At 38.8% G+C, this 22,367-nt stretch overlaps 1 long non-coding RNA gene across 4 annotated transcripts in view; it reads left to right on the forward strand.

Annotated features, from left to right (window-relative positions):
• The window catches only part of LOC138847834 (uncharacterized), a 55,945-nt gene extending 34,328 nt beyond the window's left edge, over positions 1–21,617 (forward strand). Inside the window, exons 2-6 of one of the 4 annotated variants that reach the window (XR_011385753.1) lie at positions 4,379–4,500; positions 6,587–11,082; positions 11,943–13,515; positions 14,040–14,131; positions 20,699–21,617. This is a non-coding gene — a long non-coding RNA (uncharacterized lncRNA). Of the gene's footprint in view, positions 1–4,378; positions 4,501–6,586; positions 13,516–14,039; positions 14,132–20,698 lie in introns of all 4 variants that reach the window. The other 3 variants (XR_011385751.1, XR_011385750.1, XR_011385752.1) reach the window with 3 other exon arrangements.
• Positions 21,618–22,367: the final 750 nt, after the last annotated feature.

Below are 22,367 nucleotides of genomic sequence, written 5' to 3' on the forward strand. Positions count from 1 at the left end.
ATAGTGGGCTAAGCCTCTGCCTGCAGCACTGGAATCCCATTTGGGCACCAGTTTAAATCCTGGCTGTTTTACTTCTGATGCAGCTCTCTGCTATGGCCTGGGAAAGCAGTAGAAGATGGCCCAAATCCTTGGGCTCCTGCACCCACATGGGAGACCCAGAAGAAGCTCAGGGATCCTGGCTTTGGATTGACATTGCAGCCAGCTGGGGAGCGAACCAGCAGAATTGCAGACCCCACTCTCTGCCTCTCCTTTTCTCTCTGTGTAACTCTGTCTTTCAAATAAATAAACAAATCTTTTTTTTTTTTTTTGTAAGGTAAAGGGTTTATTGGGGAAAACCCAGGAGACTAAAGGGAAGGGGCGAAGAAGGACAAAGAAAGTAATAGAGAGAATAGAGGGGAGCAGGAGAGAGGAGAGAGAGAAGGAGAGAGACAGCGAGGATGAGAGGAGCTGAGAGAGAGAGAGAGAGAGAGAGAGAGAGAGAAGGAGAGGAAAGAGTGAGAGAGAGAGAAGGGAGAAGAGAGCAATAAACAAATCTTAAAAAATTATTTTTAAAATTTTATTAATTGATTTGAAAGGCAGAGTTACAGAGTTAGAGGCATAGAGAGAGGAAGAAAGGTCTTCCAATTCACTCGCCAAATGGTTGTAACAGCTGAAGTTGGGCCAATCTGAAGTCAGGATCCAGGAGTTTCTTCTGGGTCTCCCATGCAGATGCAGGGGCCCAAGCACTTGGTCCATCTTTGACTGCTTTCCCAGGCCATAGAAGAGAGCTAGATCAGAAGAGGAGCAGCAGGACTTGAACCATCATCAATATTGGATTCTGGCACTGCAGGAGGAGGCTTACTGAATTGTTTTAACAAGGGTATCAAACATCAGGGATGAGTTCAAGTTAAAATTCACTGGAGAATGGGAACATCTAAAAGGGTAGTCACTTCACATGCCCATCAAGATACTTGAATAGTTTGGAGAGTTGCACAGCAACAAACAAGAAAATGAAGAGCACCAATAACCAGTGCTACAGACTCCTTCTCTTTGAGCTCATTTTTGAGGTCTTGGCAAAGCTGCTACTCTTGATGACATTCTTGCTATGCTTCTCTTTGACCTTAGGGATCCACTTTCCATTGAACATCTTCATGGAGTTAGCACCTGCATCAACCGCCTTTGCATTGGGTTGCTCGCTCCCCCTTTGAAGCCTCCATGATACTTTGCTTCATGTGGCCCTGCCACCAGAGCTGGAGGTTCTTGGGCAGTGTGTTAGCTATGCCATCAGGGTCTGATAGCTTACTCAGCAGCAATGCAAAACAGCACCTGGGGGGGAGAAGTAGCAGGTGAAATGTCCTCAGGTGATACTACCTTTCTGGCTGCTGTCTGAAGCATGGATGAAGAAGGAAGGCGTTGCAATGCAAGAACATAAAAGTGCAACCTGTTCCCTGCAACTTGTCTTTGTTTTTAAAGTGTTCTTTGAAATAAAAAAAAATGAAATTTTGATGAATGTAAAAAAAAAAAAAGTAAACCACAATACATCCAGATTCCTCATAGGAGATTTGGTATACATTATTGAAAATATAAATATGACAATAATCAATGACAAGATAAAACAAAGTAAAATTAGTTTAAGTATAATGCTATATATTATATTATGATTATTAAGGGTAGAAATGGGTAACTTAGCCCTTGATTGTTAGAGAACAATGGTTTTCTTTTTTGTTTTTGTTCTTTACTTCTTTTTTTTTTCTTCATACTATTCAGTAAACTCTCTACTTGGTGTAGGGTTAATCTTATGAGTATAAGAATTAACTGAAAATTTATTTCGTTAAAAAATAAGAACAGGAAAGGAAGAGGGTAAAGGAAGAAAGGCAGGAGTATGGGTGGTGTGGGGGAAGCATCATATTCCCAAATCTGTATATATTAAATGCATTAAATTTTATTCCTCAAACAAAATAAATTAAAAATTAAAAAAGAAATTGGTAACTTAGTTGTTTTGATTATAGAGTTCCAAGAAGATACAGAGCATATGTTTGAAAAATAATTCTAAATAATCTATTCCAATACAATTCATAAATATTGCAGTATCTTAAGTCTACACAAGTTCAAGCTATTTGTAGAAAAACTTTAAAACAGTATTATCAGAGTTTCAATCTAATGTATGGAAAATTTTGACATCAACATGATTTTGAGAAATATATGTACATCAAAGTTACTCTGAATAAGATGAGTCTGCAATAATGACAAATATGTCCACAAAGTTTAAAGGTAAACATTCTCTTGTTTGCATATATGTATACAATATGCATTTTAAAACAGTTAAAAATACAAGACAAAAGGTATCCCACCAGAATATACAGGAGATTGATGACTGCGCAACAACAACAACAAAATGCAAACCAGGATGGTCACAGTTTACCCATGGTAGGATATTAAGAAAAGAAAGATTACTAATGATATACACAGATGATAGTGACAAAACCAGAATCAAAATGGAAAATAAGTAAGGGATGTTAATTTCATGATTCAAATTATAGTTTGATTACCATAGGTAACGATGAATAATATGGTATCAATATTAAAAGACACAAATATACATGGAAATATTTGAAAAGTATGCCTAACATTACTGGCACTAACACACAGGAAAATGGTAATGGTGAGGAACTAAATGAAAATATTATGGCTATTACTAGAATAATGTAAAAGATGATACCAGTGTTTCAATCTAAATAATAGAAAATTTCAAGTCAATGATTAATTTTGAATAACATAAGAATAAAGTGCAATAAATATGTGAATATAAAAAGATCCCCATATACCTAGTTTTAGGCAGCTGTGTACAATAAAATCACTATAGCAACTCTAAGAATTTTGAGTTACTTGATTATGTCACAATGATAGAGCCTACCAATAAATCAACAGGTTACTTCTAGTGTGGCATAAACTAGGTTAGTGATGATATAGCTAGGTGACAGTAATAATTCAGACAAAATGAAATTTTTTTTTATATTTCAAGTTTATTTTTTTATTTTTTTTTATTTTTTTTTCTTTCAAACTTTTATTTAATGAATATAAACTTCCAAAGTACAGCTTATGGATTACAATGGCTCCCCCCCCCATAACGTCCCTCCCACCCTCTCCTTTCCCACTCCCTCTCCCCTTCCATTCACATCAAGATTTATTTTCAATTCTCTTTATATACAGAAGATCAGTTTAGCATACATTAAGTAAAGATTTCAACAGTTTGTTCCCACACAGAAACATAAAGTGAAAAATACTGTTTGAGTACTAGTTATAGCATTAAATCTCAATGTACAGCACACTAAGGACAAAGATCCTACATGAGGAGTAAGTGCACAGTGACTCCTGTTGTTGACTTAACAGATTGACACTCTTGTTTATTGCCTCAGTAATCACCCTAGGCTCTTGTGATGAGCTGCCAAGGCTATGGAAGCCCCTGAGTTCACTGACTCTGATCATATTTAGACAAGGCCATGGTCAAAGTGGAAGTTCTCTCCTCCCTTCAGAGAAAGGTACCTCCTTCTTTGATGACCCATTCTTTCCACTGGGATCTCACTCACAGAGATCTTTCATTTAGGTTTTTTTTTCCCCAGAGTGTCTTGGCTTTCCATGCCTGAAATACTCTCATGGGCTTTTCAGCCAGATCCAAATGCCTTAAGGGCTGATTCTGAGGCCAGAGTGTTGTTTAGGACATCTGCCATTCTATGGGTCTGCTGTGTATCTCACTTCCCATGTTGGATCATTCTCTCCCTTTTTTTATTCTATCAGCTAGTATTTGCAGACACTAGTCTTGTTTCTGTGATCCCTTTGGTTCTTAGTCCTATTGTTATGATCAATTGTGAACAGAAATTGATCACTGGGACTAGTGAGATGGCATTGGTACATGCCACCTTGATGGGATTGAATTGGAATCCCCTGGTATGTTTCTAACTCTACCGTTTGAGGTAAGTCAGCTTGAGCATGTCCCAAATTGCACATCTCTTCCCTCTCTTATCCCCACTCTTACATTTAACAGTGATCACTTTTCAGTTAAGTTTCAGCACTTAAGAAGAATTGTGTATTGATTACAGTATTCAACCAAAAGTATTAAGTAGAACAAACAAAAAAAAATACTAAGAGGGATAACATATCAAGTTGCTCATCAACAGTCAGGGTGAGGGCTGATCAAGTCACCATTTCTCCTAGTGTTCATTTCACTTTAACAGGTTTCCTTTTGGTGCTCAGTTAGTTGTCACCTATCAAGGAGAACAAGTGGTATTTGTCCCTTTGGGATTGGCTTATTACACTCAGCATAATGTTTTCCAAATTCCTAACAGGGATCACTTTTCAGTTAAAATTTAAACACCTAAGAATAATTGTGTGTTAATTACAGAGTTCAACCAATGGTACTAGAACAAAAAATACTAAAATGGATAAAGTATTACATTGTACATCAACCATCAGGACAAGAGCTGATCAAGTCACTGAAATTTGAAAAGGGATGAACTCATTAAGGTATTTATTTTAATTGTCTTTTTTAAAGATTCATTTTATTTTCTTGAAAATAAGGAGGAAGAGGGAGAGTGATCTTCAATTTGTTGCTTCACTCCCCGAATGACCACAAAGCCTCTACTGGGTCAGGGTGAAATCAAGAGCCTGGAACTCTATCTGAATTTCCCACATGGATGGCAGGGTCCCAAGTACTTGGGCCACCTTCCATAGGAGTGAAATGGATTGGAAGTGGAACAGCCAAGACTCAGCCTGAGCTCAGTTGGGATACTGGCATCACAGAGAGCAGTTTAACCTTCTGCCCCACAGCACTAGCCACTGTATTTTGATTAAAATGAATGAGTGATTTGCCATAATCATTTATAAAGTGAGAAGCACAAATATAGGTTTCCAGTGAAAAAGAGTCCATGTAATTTTCACTTAAAGAGAATATAAAGATAATGCCAGACTTAGATGTAAAATCTAAGGCATTCATTCTCACAGAAGTGGTAGAGTTGACATATAAGAATGAGGGCCTCTTCCTGTTTTGTACCCTACATGCCTTACTTGGCTCATGTTAGTCTGAGCCTTCATCATAACAATTCTGCCAGTGAGTCACAGCTATGCCCTAACCAACAGATATGAACAAATAGGAACCTTGACCCTGGGGAAGACTCTTTCTTGGGTATTCTACCTCAGTCATCCTTATATCTGCTATACTAATGACATTTAAATGCCCTGTCTTTATTAGTTACCAATTGTTTGTAACTGTATTTGTATTACAGATAATTTTTATATTATACTTTCTCAGTTCAAATTACTAGTGTTTTCTCTCTCTTCAATAGTTACTGATTGTGACAGAATTCATCCAAGGAAATAGGCCTGTATAGATGGAGTATGGGGATTAGTTTGGCCCTGCATTTTAGCCATCTGTTAATTCTTTGTTGCAAAGACCTTTTCTATTCTTTTTACTAATCCTTTGGATTTAACTATAGTGCAGAGTCTGTGACAATGAGATATTGTTATTAGAAGTCTGTGACCTGTAGTGACATAAAAGTAAAACAAGTTATGATGTAGTGGCAAGTAAAACACATGACTTGGGAGCCAAATAGTTGCTATGTTTGATTATGGCCATAATGATCATTCATATGGACTATTGTATGGGTGGATTCATTTGCCTCTTGAGGACATACAAAAAATATTGACAGGGGCTGGGGCTATGGCACCGCGAGTAAAGTCACTGCCTGTAGTGCCAGCGTCCCGCATGGGTGTCAGTTCGAGTCCCAGCTGCTCTACTTCCAATCCAGCTCTCTGCTATAGGCTGGGAAATCTGTAGAAGATGGACCAAGTCCCTTTACCCGCATGGGAGACCTGGAAGAAGCCCTTGGCTCCTGTCTTTGGATTGGCTCTGCTCCTGCTATTGTGACCATTTGGGAGTGAACCAGGAGAGGGAAGACCTTCTCTCTCTCTCTCTCTCTCTCTCTGCCTCTGCCTCTCTCTAACTCTTTCAAATAAATAAACAAATCTTTAAAATATAAAACAAACATTGACAATTTCATACTCTAAACTCAGCTCAAGCCACAGTTTGAGAAACAGAACATTTTCTTGAAAATTCTAGAAGAGTCTCCCATTTCCTGTAGTCACTGGATTGAAATTGCTAAACACACACACACAATTATTCAGGTTGCTGAATTAGGATGCCAGTTGAATTCTCAACCTTCTATGTTTTTTCATGTGAAATTTATGGGGATTATTGGTAACGAGTGAGATACTGACATTTGGAATCAGCACATCTTATTTGGACCCCAATGAAACTCACCATATGAAACCATTTAGTCATTTTGGGATCCTCTTACCAGAAGTAATTTACAGTCCAGTGTCCAAGAGACTAGCTTTCCTCTGAAAACCCAAGCATCATATGGAGTGGAATCTTCAAAAAGGGATGATCATTCACTTCCTGGCCCACTAGAACTGTTCTGTTGCAACTAGATGTACTTGGTTGCAAGCACATATTGTGACCCAGGAAGAAGTAACATCTTTACTGTTGTTGTATAGGCAAATCATAAAAGTGCACACTGGCTGGCTTACATAATATAAATCTGTTTGTTCATAGCACTGGAAGTTAGAATTCCAAGATGAAAGTATCAACAGGTATGGTTCCTTCCAATGCCTCCTTCTTTGATTTGAAGATGGTCACATTCTTGCTGTATGTTCACCTGTTCTTTCCTTTGTGTGTGAACATACCTGTTCCTTTTGTCCAAATATCTTTCTTTTGTAAGAACATCAGTCCTTGGATAAGAGTTCATCCCAAAAGGCTCACTGTATATCAGTTATTTCTTTAATGGTCCAATTTCCAAATAAATTTATATTCTAAGGTACTAGGGTTCAGCTTCTTCAAATTATGAATTTTTAGGGTACACATCTTCTCCCCTAACACACACCAACAAGAACTGTGGGAGTAGAGTGATAACTGTTATAATTGACATTTTTGTACTATTTAACTTTTACAAACGTCTTGCTGTATTACACACGCAATCAAACAGGAATCGAGTGATAATGTCAGAGAGTATAAAACAGGAACAAACTTAAATGAACTTCAATGAAAAACCACCATACTGAATGGGGTAAAACATATCCAAGTAAACTTGTATACATTATTTTTATTATGATACCTCAGTTTAAAGACAGATAAAACTGTGAATAGATAATGAGTTCTACTATGGTTGATTTTTACTGCAGTATGGATTAGCATCCTAAAACTACATGTTTATATATGCTAGAATTGATGGAATTATAAGATTAAGATTAAAATATGATTTAAACTAAATAAGTGCTGTAATCCTTTCACTTACATATTATTTTCTGGGTATTATTCATTGCAAGGAAACAGGTTTATAGTGCAATGGTTTCTTCCAGACTGAAGAAAGAGACTAGTATTTAGAAATGACATTGGAACATTTCATCATGCCAATAAAATGGAAATGATTAGATTAATGGAGAGAATTCAAAAGGATACAGAAAGCAGCTTGAATGGCTACCACAGGTCAAATACAGGGGTTGAGTATCTAAATAGTAGCACATTTTAATTTGTTAAGTAAAATAAAATTCTATGAGCTCCTCTTGTTATAAAAGTGGATAAATAGGTGTGGGAGAAGTGAACACTTTTATTAAAGTAGGACTACCACTGTTTTCAGGTGAAACTGCTGTCTGCAATGCCAGCATCCCATATGGGTACAGATGAGAATCTTGGCTGCTCCACTTCTAATCAAACTCCCTAATGATGTGCCTAGGAATGCAGTGGAATGGCCATGTACCTGGGCCCCTGCACTCATGTGACAGACCCACATGAGGCTCCTGGCTTCTGGTTATGGCCTCACTCAGCTCTGGCTTTTGTGGCCATTTGAAGAGTGAACCAGCAGTTGGAAGACTCCTCTTACTCTCCCCCTATCTCTCTCTCTGTAACTGTGCCTTTTGGATAAAGTAAATCAATCTTTTAAAAAATAAAATTAAAAAATAAATTAAAATAACAACTAATTAAAACAAAATAATGGCAATTGTAAAAACAACCATTTAGAAAACATCTGAGTAATAACAGAGCCAGACAATAATTATCAATAAATACTAAAATGGGTGGATGAAATTTTCCTAATTTAATTACCATTTCAAAGTATCTCACCACAATTTATTACAAATAGACAACTACCAATTTCACAGTAGAGAAACATGGTAGATATCACCTTAAGAAATTATGAAATTAACATCTCCAAAGATAGAGCAAGTCAGCATCATGTATCTCCTGACCCAATGTGCTGAGAAGGACACAATATCACTTCTGGGGTGGTTCTGCCACAAAAATCACAACCTGAATGTAGTGTAGAGAATCACAAGGCAAATCAAAGTTAACTGGCTTATCCAGTTAATGAAAGAAAAAGAAAGACAACAATTCTTCCGGTTGAAAAATGTTAGATATATGGTAAATGAATTCAATGTGTGATGCTAAACAGGAATAGGAGTGGTACATAGAAGAGAGTAAACTGCTGTAAAGGACATTACTGGGATGAGTGGATAACTCAAATATAGAGTTTGGAGATATGTAACACTATTATCAAACTGTTATAGTTTCTTAATTACTGTATTATGAATTAAGAGAATACTCTTGTTCTTAGAAAATGTTATATAGTGAACTGTTTAAGGGAAAAGTGGCAAAAAGTTTGCAATTCACTTCCAAACAATAGAGATACAACAAGTATAGTATGTGTTTGTGTGTGATGTGCATGTAGAGAGAACAAGCAATTTCAGGGATTAACTTGTAAATCTGAGTAATGAGTATCTAAGAACACTTGATTCTATTTTATAATTTCTTAAAGTTTCATTAAAATTGAAAAGTTACAGAAACAACACACACTCCTAAATCATTCTTATGTTAAATTTTATGAAACTAAATGGGAATATATACTAGATAAAAATGAATGAAAATGAGAACAATATATATCAAAAATTGAAAAAAAGAAATGATTGATAAAAGAATAATAAAATTAAGCAATTCTAAATAAAGAAAACCAGAGCCAGTGCTGTGGCATAAAAGGTTTCACTGCCACCTGGAGTGTGAGCATCCCTAATGAGTGCTGATTCATGACCTGGCTGCTTCACTTCTGTCCTGGTTGCTCCTCTTCCAGTCCAGCTCTCTGCTGTGGCCCGGTGCAGCTCCTACTGTTGCAGCCATCTGGGGAGTGAACCAGCAGATGAAAGACCTCTCTTTCTGTCTTCATTTGTCTCTGTAACTCTGTCTTTCAAATAAATAAAATAGGTCTTTAAAAAGAAAAAGATGACCTTGTTTCCCACAGCCAAAGCATTTTTTTCAGGAGCTTTAAGGGCAGAAGCCAGTAAGTTATTTTCTAAGTTTCAGTCCCTACAGTTTGACACAATTTGGTCATTTCTGCTGTGGTAGTTTCAGGCTTAGTGTGGACTGTGTTTAATATATTTTTGCAGCCTTGATTTGAATTTTCATAAGACTTTTTTTGAGAGGTAGAGTTATAGGCAGTGATAGGGAGAGACAGAGAGAAAGGTCTTCCTTCTGTTGGTTCACTCCCCAAATGGCCACTATGACTGGCACTGTGCCGATCTGAAGCCAGGAGCCAGGTGCTTCTTCCTGGTCTTCCATGCAGGTGCAAGGGCCCAAACACTTGGGCCATCCTCCACTGCCCTCCTGGGCCATAGCAGAAAGTGGACTGGAAGAGGAGCAACCAGGACTAGAACCCGGTGCCCACATGGGATGCCGGTGCCACAGGCAGAGGATTAACCAAGTGAACCATGGCGCTGGCCCCCAAGACATTTGTTTTAATAATGCTTTTTCTGCTTCTTGATGATCTAATGCTGCCCAAAAGCTTTCTCTAGCCTATCCACAAAGGGCATATAGCCTTCAGTAGGTCCCTGGCAAACTATAGAAAAGGAAGTAGAAGGGTCTTTAACATCAGCAATCTTTTTCCAAGCTTCTAATGCAATATTAGAAATGTGCACATAAGCCTCCCTTCAAAAATAATCAACTTTGCTGACCAAGATCTGAAAAGGCTCCCTCTCCTAGCAACTGTTCCAAATTAATAGGGATATTGTTATGTAAATTATCTATGGCTTGTATGGAAGCCAAATCTCTATATTCCCAAACAGTGTCCTGCTCTGGAGTAACCAAGATTTTAACTAGAGTTTTTGAATCCCATGGCACCATCTCATATCTTTCTCCAATTCTATCCAATATGCCCACTGTATAAGAATTTTGCAGGGCTGGCACTGTGTATAGCAGGTAAAGCCACCAACTGCAGTGTTGGGTCAGTATCCCATATGGGCACCAGTTCGAGTCCTAGCTGCTTGACTTCTGATCCAGGTCTTTGTTGAGGAGATAATGTGGTTCAATCTTATCTTTGTGTTGTGATGGGGACAGAGAGTTCCCCATGCTTATTACTCACCAGGATCTTGAGATGAAGAGAGAAATCTGTAACCCTTGCTGGGCATGATGATTTGTCCTTTGCCCTTCTTGCCAAGGGTCCCTCTTTGGGTGCCAGGTGCTGTGAGTGTGTTGCAAGTGAAAGGAGAGACAGGACACAGAAACTTTGCCTCTGAGGAGCACTGCTGGAATGCTCCCTGTGCAGCCCCAGTGTGCTTCCTCCATTGAAAAAGATTACATTAGCTATTTGTATAGAATATGTGCATATTCTAACATTACTTGTAACATTACTTGATAATCCTCAGAATATGATTGTGAAGACATCATTGGGGTTCTCCCTGTCTTGGTTTACTGGATAAGCAAGCCTGGGAAAGTAGCTGCATGTCCTTGTGGGAGCCACAGTTCTGTGAGAACTCAATGTTCTTCTTTATCAAAGGTCATTTACTATTTCTAATCAGTTCCTTATCTCTAATCAGCTTCTGCTGCTGCACCCCATGGCAGGAAGAGTGTGTCCTCAACTGAGAATGCTTTGACAGAAGCTTTGTTCCTTACATGAGAGATACCTGCAGTCTACTTGAATACAACCTACCTTATACAAACTTCATTTTTCACATGAGGATCCTAATTGCTAAGATCCAGAGAAGTAAAATAGGTTGTTCAAGATCACATAGGTAAATTGTAGCAGTGATAACACTACATAGAATTAGGTATCTCAATACATTCTCAATACATCAGCCACTGTTCTGTCATTATAGTACTCACTCTGGAGTTACAGGATAAAATTTGTGGAAAATTAAGATTGGAAAATCAGCAATTGTTATTTTGTTACAGTCAAAAACTTCTTTGTATACTTATAAGTTGACATTTTTCTAGTATGTTTACTACTTGAAATGTAAAACAAATAGCCTCATCTATTTGCCAAAATAAGTTATATAAGTTATTTCCTATATATGTTTAAAAATTATTTGGTTATTTGCTTGGCATAAGAAGTATCCCTGCATATCTGAAAACCTTGAATGGGAGTAAGTCACTTGGGTTTTAAGAATGCTGTATTTTGGCCGGCGCCATGGCTCAACAGGCTAATCCTCCAACCTGGTGACACCAGTACACTGGATTCTAGTCCCGGTCGGGGCACCGGATTCTGTCCCAGTTGCCCCTCTTCCAGGCCAGCTCTCTGCTGTGGCCAAGGAGTGCAGTGGAGGATGGCCCAAGTGCTTGGGCCCTGCACCCCATGGGAGACCAGGAGAAGCACCTGGCTCCTGGCTTCGGATTAGTGTGGTGCGCCAGCTGCAACAGCCAGCCGCAGCGGCCATTGGAGGGTGAACCAACGGCAAAGGAAGACCTTTCTCTCTGTCTCTCTCTCTCTCTCTCTCTCACTATCCACTCTGCCTGTCAAAAAAAAAAAAAAAAGAATGGGAAAAAAAGAATTGAAGAAAAAAAAGAATGCTACATTTTAGGTCTCTTAATGTTTTCAGTGATGATGTTTTAAAGGCTCTGTTTTATCAAAAATGATAAAGACTTTGTTTTTCAGTGCCCATGGTGTTACCACCTAATGAAGTGTATTAAACTAGAATTCTCAGCAGAGTTATTTAATACTGAATTCTAATACTTTGGGATATTTTAAGGTGAGAAAATAGGATTTCTTTCAAATCTCATAAGATTGATAATCAAAATTTGACGATATCTACAGTGTTTCATCATTTTATTTTAAATATTAGTCAAATTGATATTTTTTATTTTAATTTTAATTAGTGTTTAACAGATTCAATATGGATTATAGATACAATTCTAAGAACACAATTATAAACTCATCCTCCTTCTGCTCCACCCTATTCTTTCTTTGTCTTTTTTTCAGCTTCTGAGATAACATTTTAAATTTACACTATGGTAAAAAGGCATAATGATTCAAGGAACAAGTTTAACAAATAAAAAGAAAAAAAATCCTAGTTTAGTGGGAATATAGACAGTGGCTAAAAACAACATTTGAATGGAAAATTAAAGACATCAAATAATAAAATCAATTTTTTAATTCTTTACTAAAAGCCTCAGAGAAAGTCTTTCATTATTTATTAAATGTCAATGCAAAAATGGATTTATATGATCCCTTAAAAACTGATTAATTTGTGTGCAATAAAGTGGAACTTTTCTCAAGTTTTCTTGACAGTCTCACAGAAATACTTATGTTCAGGGACTGGAAGAATTAGTATCACCAAGATGTCCATACTACCAAAATCAATTTACAGATTCAATGTGATCCCAATCAAAATACCAATGACATTCTTCCTAGATCTAGAAAAAAAGGATGCTAAAGCTCATAGAAGAACAGAGACCCCAAATACCTAAATCAATCTTATACAACAAAAACAAAGCTGAACACATCACAATACCATATTTTAAGATATATTACAGGGTAATTATAATCAAAACAGCTTGGTACTGACAAAAAATAGAAGTGTAGACCAATAACAGAAACTCCAGAAACCAATCCATGCATCTACAACCAACTAATTGTTGGCAAAGGAGCTACCCTGAGGCCAGCGCAGTCTCTTCAACAGATGGTGCTGGAAAAACTGGATCTCCATGTGCAGAAGTATGAAGTTAAACCCCTCCTTTACAGCTTACACAAAAATCCACTTAAAATGGATCAAAGACACAAATATACAACCAGATTCCCTCCAATTACTAGAGAATATTGGGGAAACTCTGCAGGACATTGGCATAAGGAAATACTTCTTGGAAAAGTCCCCAGAAGCACAGATAGTCAAAGCCAAAATTGGCAAATGGGATTACTTCAAATTAAGAAGCTTTTGCACTGCAAAAGTAACATTCAGCACAGTGAAGAGGAAACTGAAGGAATGGTTGAAAATATCGGCAAACTATGAAACTGATAAAAGATTACTTTGCAGAATCCATAAAGAGATCAAGAAGCTGGGAAGAATAGAGGAACTGAAGACCCCATAAATGACAGCTCCTGCCCTGCAGGAACCCCATACACACAGCCCGGCCTCTCCCTGGTGACCACTCAAGTCCCCACTGCACAATCAGGGAGACGCAGGGCTGCAATCACACAGATGGCTCTGGGGCCCAGAAGTCTCTGAGAGCAGGTAAGGGCCAGGACTCATGGGGTTCTGGGTGCCATCCAGGCCCCACGTTGAGGGCTGGGGGGGTCCAGGGAAGCACTGTGCCAGCCATGGGATAGGCCCCACAGATTGCAGAGATGACCTCTGGGAGCCCCGTGTCCTGTCTTCATGTTCACCAGGTCCACCTTCCCCTACTCTGGACTCCTGACCCCACACACTCACCATTTCTAGGAATCAGAAACGGGTGGTGTCCTGCAGTGAACAGTCAGAGCACAGTGGATGTTTCCTTTACTTCAGAGTTTCCCAGCAGCAGAACACGCTCCTTGGACCTCTCAGAAGTGGAACTGGACTACTATGGTGTCAAATTCCTGCAAGATTACCTAGTGTTTACACCACCGGGCCTGATTGGATGGCTTGCACAGCAGTCAGCATGGGTGACACAAAAGAAAGAACAAATCAGCATCCTCCATAGCAGAGATGCAACTTCAGGCCACTCCAGATATGTAGAGAGGTGTAACCTGGATTCTGGTGCTTTGGTCCTCCTTTAGGGCTGTGTCCTTTCACCAGCAAGATCCTGCCTCCTCCTGGGACTCCTCTTGTTTCCCCATGGGTCTTCCTGGGAGAATCCTACCTGCTTAAGGTGAGTTAGAGAGTAATGGCTATTTATTGGCTTCTGGGCCCTTTCCTTTCCTTCATATTCTCTGTGGTTTCATTTGTGATGTTTTTAATATTTATTTTAAGAATCTTTATAATTATTACATAATTAATCCCTTTTTTCTTTTATCTCTCTTGTAGGTATTTGTTTCCTACTCTGTTTCTTGTCCTTTAATATTATTTTCTATTTATCTCTTGTTGGTACTTAGTAATTCATGGAAATCTTTCTGGTAATATCCTTAAATTGTTTATTATTTGTATTTTTTTAGATTTTATGAATTATATCTATGTAAGTGTTATCCTATGTGACAATTTCACTCCTTAGAAAGTATCTTTACACCTTTAATTTACTTTTTGTCAATTTATTCCCCTGACGACCCTCCAGTAGGAAGTTGAAGATAAATAGTGGCAGCCTCCTGATTCAGGCTTACTTCCAGGAAGAAAGCTTGCAGTGATCCTGTATTAGCTGCGTTGTTTGTTGTAGATTCCCTTTGGTCTTGATCAGATTGAGGAAGTCACTGATAGCAAGTATTTTTTCACTAAATGCCAAATTTTATTAAATGTTTTTCAACATGCAATCTAACTGATCTTGTGATTTCCTTTTGTATTTTTTACCTGCCTGCATGATTTTTTGGTAAGTTTTTTTTTTTTTTTTTTTTTACAGGCAGAGTTAGCGAGAGAGAGAGAGAGACAGAAAGGTCATCCTTTCCATTGGTTCACCCCCCAAATGGCCACTACAGCCAGTGTGCTATGACCATTTGAAGCCAGAAGCCAGGTGCTTCCTCCTGGTCTCCCATGTGGAGGCAGGGCCCAAGCACTTGGGCCATCCTCCACTGCCTTTCTGGCAGTCCAGCAGAGAGCTGGACTGGAAGAGGAGCAACCGGGACAGAACCTGGTGCCCCAACTGGGACTAGAACCTGGGGTGCTAGAGCCACAGACTGAGGATTAGCCAAGTGAGCCACAGCACCGGCCTTGTTTTGTAATCTTAATAAATCTTGTTTTTTATTATCTCTTGCTTGCAATGTATCTATTATGTTTTCATACATGATTTATTTATCATAATACTTTGTTTAGAACATTTGTATCTCTGTTTATGAAAGGGGTGCTTTTAAAAATTATTTCAAATCCTGGTCCACTTGCCTCATAATTGATGTAATGTTAGTTTCACAAAAGAAATTTAAAAATATTTTTTGCTTATTTCCACTTTGAATAGGTATGGGAAACATTTTTTTTCTTTAGATGTTTCGAGTATGCCAGTAAGTTTGGACCAGAAATTTTGATTGTGAAATCTTTCTCTGACTCATTGGTTGGAGTTTTCAAAATGTGATTCAACTTACTTGACATATATAGGAGTTTCCTTATTTTATGTTATAAGGGGAGAATAACCATAATTATACAGTATAGGCAGCAGTTTATCATCATTTCATTAGTTAATGTGATAAGCTTTCATATGTTATTTGAATAAAGTGGTCAGATTTAGAAAGAAAGATGGCAGTCAGCTAAATTTGAATTTCAATAAACAACATAAATTTTAGTTTGATTATGTTCCACACAGTATTAGGGTACACTACATTTTTTTTTAAGAATATTCATTTATTTATTTGAAAGAGTTACACAGAAGGTGAAGGTGAGGCAGACAGAGAGAGGTCTTCCATCCACTGGTTCACTCCTCAATTGGCTGCAATGGCCAGAACTGCACCCACCTAAAGCCAGGAGCCAGGAGCTTCCTCCAGGTCTCCCACACAGGTGCAGGGGACCAAGGACCTGGACTATCCTCCACTACTTTCCCAGGCCACAGCAGACAGGAGGATCAGAAGTGGAGCAGCCAAGACTTGAACCAGTGCCCACATGGAATGCCAGTACTGCAGAGGGTGGCTTCATCCACTACACGAGAACGATGGCCTGGAAGGTACCCTCTCAGTAGCATACACATTGTCTTCCAATCAAGTCTGTTTAACTTGAACTCATAATAGTTTTGCTTTAAAATTGTGTTTCTGAAGGATTTTCAGAGTATAGATTAAAATATAAAAGGACAACTTAAGAGAATCCAGAAAAAAGATGACAATGAGGTGGGATTTTGGACAACTGGCCTTTGTTTCTGGTAAGGCAATGAAATTATAAAATGAATGCGCAAGACTAAATGATAGAAATGGGCTGAAAAATAGATCCAGTCATTTGTCCTGCTCTGTTCCTTGGACATGTCCGACATGTGGAAAAAGTGAAGTAATCATTCTTCATTAAAATGGGTATAAATACACTGGTGGATATTCATGGAGCCGGCACCATGGCTCACTTGGTTAATCCTTCACCTGTGGCATCAGCATCCCATATGGGCACCGGGTTCTAGTCCCAGTTGCTCCTCTTTCAGTCCAGCTCTCTGCTGTGGCCCAGGAAGGCAGTGGAGGATGGGCCAAGTACATGGACCCCTGCACCCATATGGGAGACCTGGAGGAAGCACCTGGCTCCTGGCTTTGGATAGGCACAGAGCAAACCATAGCGGCCATTTGAGGGGGTGAACCAACGGAAGGAAGACCTTTCTCTCTGTCTTTCTCTCTCACTATCTAACTCTGTCAAATAAATAAAAAAATTTAAAAAAATCATGAAATCATATAACTGATGCTCATAGAATGTTCTCATACAGGAAAAAAGTAATACTGTGTTTTCATTATGAGATATGGGTGATATTAGTTAAAAATTAATAGAAAATACATACTATAAAATTTATGCTTGGAGTTAAATATTTTTGCACAAAGTACATGTCTTTTAATCCCATTTTCCACAATCTCAATATTCCCTTGTATGTAAATGCTAAGCAACCTCCTATGAATCCCATGTTGTTTTTGTACTACCCAGTATTCAAAGTGAGTCTTAACATACTGTTCTAAGGTTGTACATTATGACTAAATGAAATAACATATCACATCTGCAGTTGTTAAAGTTTGGACTTTTTATTTTTAAAGATCTATTTATTTATTTGAACGGCAAAGTTACAAATGGAGAGGGAGAGATAGAGATCTTTCATCCTCTAGTTCACTCCCTAAATGGCCACAGTGGCCAGAGCTGGGCTGTCTGAAACCAGGAGCCAGGAATTTCTTCCAGTTAACCCATAAGGCTGCAGGGGCCCAAATAGTTGAGCCATCTTCCACTGCTTTCCCAGGCATATTAGCAGGGAGCTGGATGAGAAATGGAGCATTCGGGACTCACACCAGCACACATATGCGATTCCAGCACCACGGTGGCAGTTTTGCCTGCTGTGGCTCTGTGCCAGGTGCCAAAGGACTTTTAAATCAGAGACCTCATTGGTTGGAAATTAAACATGTTGATCTTCCTTTTTCTCACAAATATTTGTTAGTGATTACCAATAAATTCAGGGTGCCAACCTCACTTTTTGAATTACTGTCTATGATGATATGCATTTATTGCCAGTTGTCTCTTTTATGTGAAATTTGGTTGTATTTAAACACAAAGCAACAGAAATACAAGTAATGATGACACACATACAATTTATGATGAAATACAAAATACCTAAACCTTCAGTTGCAACAATCTGTAGTTTCATCCTGTAAATTTTCAAAGCAGCCAAAGCCAACAAGAATAAAATGAGGAACAATAAGACTCAAAGACAATACTTAGCAATACTACTAATGTCAATGATGCTAACATTTTAGTTACATGCCCTATACTAATTAACTTCTTTCCAATTCTGACCCAAACACACAGATCCCCACAACTACCTTAATGTACATTTAAACATCTGAAATCCTATGTAGAAAAGTGCCAATGTAAAGCAGCCTTCATTTGACAAGAGAAGACATGGAAGTCTACCATATGCACACTGATTTAGCACACTAACAGGGAAAGAAAGCCGATGCAAAACAGTCCAAATGAGGAAAACTCTGCTTATTGTGATTTCAGATAATAAAGTTTTTTTTTTTATTTTTTGACAGGCAGAATGGACAGTGAGAGAGAGAGACAGAGAGAAAGGTCTTCCTTTTGCCATTGGTTCACCCTCCAATGGCTGCCGTGGCCAGTGCGCTGTGGCCGGTGCACCGCGCTGATCTGATGGCAGGAGCCAGGTGCTTATCCTGGTCTCCCATGGGGTGCAGGGCCCAAGTACTTGGGCCATCTTCCACTGCCTTCCCGGGCCACAGCAGAGAGCTGGCCTGGAAGAGGGGCAACCGGGACAGAATCCGGCGCCCTGACTGGGACTAGAACCCAGTGTGCCAGTGCCACAAGGTGGAGGATTAGCCTAGTGAGCCGCGGCACCAGCCTCAGATAATAAACTTTACAGTTGTTCTCATGGATAATCCACACATACATAATTATCCTTCATTTTCATATATTTCATTTTCCACATGAGGACAAAATGGTGTCTGCAAGCTTTTTGAAGGGCATTATAAAAATCTATTAGCCGGCCGGCTATATATTATTATCCTGACAGCTTTGTCAGAGTACATTGAGCCTGGCGTCTGAGCACTGCCCTTTTGCTGGAACTAGTATGAGGCAGCTCATGGAATTCAAGCAGTCTTATGCAACAGAGAAAGTTGCATACCCATTTGCTTACATGTTCACTCTTCTTTTGCTTCTGAAATAATCTTGTAAAATATTTGCATCACTTTTATAGAGATTAGCCAAATTAGATGGGTTATTGAAAGTGTTTTCTCTTTGATACCAGCAGTATAATGATATACACATAACTTAAAATCAGCAAAAAGTTGGATAGAGAGAACACTTCAGTTTTCATAAATATAATAGTTTATAAATTGTTTTTCCTTTCTTAGAGAGAAACCTCCAGAGCACTTTGATAACTTCTCTGAAAACAAATAAAGCAGTGTCTGAACAGTAATACTGACTTTCTTCACCATTACTTTGATGTGTAGATGATAGAGAATAAAGCAAAAATAATGCCCTGTGTTGCACTGTTATCTTTAAAACTAACTTTAGTTAGTGAGATACACACAACAGAATAAAACCATTTCAAATAGACAATACATGCATAGGGCTGCATATTTCAAATATATTTATAGTAAAAATAATTTTTGTGGAGTTACATAACTCCCAGCATTCTTATTCCTGTCAAGGGAACATAGAATTTCAGTATTTCACAAATTATGATGGAGCATAATTATTAACTTAACTAGAGAGAAACAATTACAATTGGAAAATGTTAACAGTTGGAAAATCAAACCTTATAAGTATGCTAGAAGTTCCCATGCCATCTGAACACTTGAGCCTGAAATGGTATCCATTCCACACATTTATATTCAGTAGTACAAGCTCAAACCTCAACTCCTCAACTCTGAGCCAACTAGCCCACTTACAGACAGAAAATAATCAAATTTGATAAGAGTTGAATATTATACTATGGGTTGCAATAATGATGAGAAATATCATGATTTCTCTGATTTTGTATCTCATTCTCATTTAAATTCAGCATGGTATCTTCAAATTCATCAAAGTACTCCATTAAAAATTCATACCATTTTTGGAAATAAGGTGAAAACTGTAGTTTGACAGTTATGCAATTATTCATTGGCAGGTAAATACATTTGAAAATATATTTAAATTATGCCTTAAAATATGTTGTATATTAGTAACACTGAACAAATCAAATACTCTGATTAGAAAAGCAAACATATCTAGCTTTTGATGATAAAGTAAAATGTAATAATATTTTCTGAGGCTTAATAAGTACTGTAAGTTTGAAATTTTAGAAATTCAATACATGGGTCTGGCACTATGGCACAGTAGATTAAATCTCCACCTGTGATGCCAGCATCCCCATATGGGCACTGGCTCATGTCTTGGCTGCTCCTCTTCCAATCCAGCTCTCTGGTCCAAGGCCCGGAAAGTCAATGGAGGTTGGCACAAGTGCTTGGACCCCAGCACCCACATTGGAGACCCAGAAGAAGTTCTTGGCTCCTGGCTTCAGATTGGCCTAGTTCTGGCCATCATAGCCTTTGGAGAGTGAATCAGTGGATGGAAGACCTCTCAGTCTCTCTTGCCTTCTCTCTGTAACTCAGCCTCTCAAATTAATAAATAACTCTTAAGAAAAATCAAGTCTCAAAACAGCATGATAGGCTGGTGCCATGGCTCAATAGGCTAATCCTCCACCTGCGGCACTGGCACACCAGGTTCTAGTCCTGGTTGGGGCACCGGATTCTGTCCCAGTTGCCCCTCTTCCAGTCCAGCTCTCTGCTGTGGCCTGAGAAGGCAGTGGAGGATGGCCCAAGTCCTTGGGCCCTGCACCTGCATGGGAGACCAGGAGAAGCACCTGACTCCTGGCTTCAGATCAGCGCAGTGCGCCGGCCACAGCGGCCATTGAACCAACAGAAAAGGAAGACCTTTCTCTCTGTCTCTTTCTCACTGTCCACTCTGCCTGTCAAAAAAAAAAAATCCATCTACCCATTAAAAAAAAACAGCATGCTAAAGATTGAATTTTTTTTTTAAATAGAAAGAAACTGAATATACTTGGGGCCAGCTTTGTGGCATAGCAGGTAAAACTGCTGCCTGTGATTTTACCATCCCACATAGATACCGCTTTCTGTTCCAGGTGCTTCACCTCTGATCCAGCTCCCTGATAACAGTGTGGGCAAAGCAGTGGAAGATGGACCAAGTATTTGATTCTCTGCCCCTCATGCAGGGTAGCTGGATGAGGCTCCAGCTCCTGGCTTTCACCTGGTCCAACGATGGGACTTATAATCATCTGGGAAGTGAACCAGCAGACAGAAGATTTCTCTCTGTGTCTCTCCTGATCTCTTTAACTCTGACTTTCAAAATAAATAAGTAAATCTAAAAAATGAATGCTCTCATCAAGCTGCACCTACTGTTTTATTATAAACTTAATGAATGCACTGATAATTCTAACAGATAGAACTAGACATAAAGAATTAGAATTTTAATACTTACTAATGTATAGAAACCAAGGTGAGGGATTACATTCAAAAGATGAGTATAAAAACATATTTGACTTTGGAATGTGTTGCTGTTATATTAATATGCATATAGTTCATACTTCAGAAAATTCACTTTCTGCAAAATAGTCTATAAAATCAAAGCTTTGAAGGAATCTATCTCAATCAATCATCTCTTTGTATAAAGAACTTTCGAGTGCCCTTGGTAGATACCATTTTGTGCAATAGTTCTAACATGAAAATCAGATGATTTGACTTGTAAATATCCATTTTATTTTTTCAAGTGAAACTATACTTGAATGCCAATATATGGACAGGAAAAACTTGCTGAAATGAGAAGCCTAATATGCTATCTCTCATCAGCCTCTCCTTTTCTTAGGGGTTGTTTCTGAGCTATTTGTGAGGACGGCTAAGATTTGTAGAACCATTTAAACTTTAAACTTTAGGGAGATTTTTCTTTCTCTAAGATTTTGCTTTAGTTATAATCTAAAAGTGAGTTAAGCATGCATCTACATTTTTATTGAGAGTAAAGTTTGGACTTTCACAGACTGATTTTTTTTTTTTGACAGGCAGAGTGGACAGTGAGAGAGAGAGACAGAGAGAGAAAGGTCTTCCTTTGCCGTTGGTTCACCCTCCAATGGCCGCCGCTGCAGCCGGCACACCGCGCTGATCCGATGGCAGGAGCCAGGATCCAGGATCCAGGTGCTTTTCCTGGTCTCCCATGGGGTGCAGGGCCCAAGCACCTGGGCCATCCTCCACTGCACTCCCTGGCCATAGCAGAGAGCTGGCCTGGAAGAGGGGCAACCGGGACAGAATCCGGCGCCCCAACCGGGACTAGAACCCGGTGTGCCGGCGCCGCAAGGTGGAGGATTAGCCTATTGAGCCACGGCGCCGGCTCCACAGACTGATTTTTGATTTTGTAAATAGATGGCAATAACGAATCTGAGTTTTCATTAATATGTTGTATTTTATTTTTGTAACATTGTACCAAATCTATTTGTTTCAAACAAATAATTTTGAAAATTACTTCTTCCTAAGAGAAGAATTTTAAAAATTATTTTTAAATAGATCTATCTATCTACCAGAAAGGCAGAGTGTTAGAAAGGGAGAGACAGAAAGGTCTTCCACCTTCTGGTTAGCTTCCAAAATGACTGTAACAGCCAGCACTGGGCCAGGGTGAATTAAGGAGCCTGGAACTTCATTCATATCAGTGGCTGAGTACCTTGGCCATATCCTCTGCCTGCCCAAGTGCATTAGCAGGCAGCTAGATTGGAAATGCAGAGGACTAGGACTCAAACCAGGATTGTG

The sequence above is a fragment of the Oryctolagus cuniculus genome (assembly GCF_964237555.1).
Source record: "Oryctolagus cuniculus chromosome 17 unlocalized genomic scaffold, mOryCun1.1 SUPER_17_unloc_1, whole genome shotgun sequence".
In the NCBI taxonomy this organism is placed as follows: Eukaryota; Metazoa; Chordata; class Mammalia; order Lagomorpha; family Leporidae; genus Oryctolagus; species Oryctolagus cuniculus.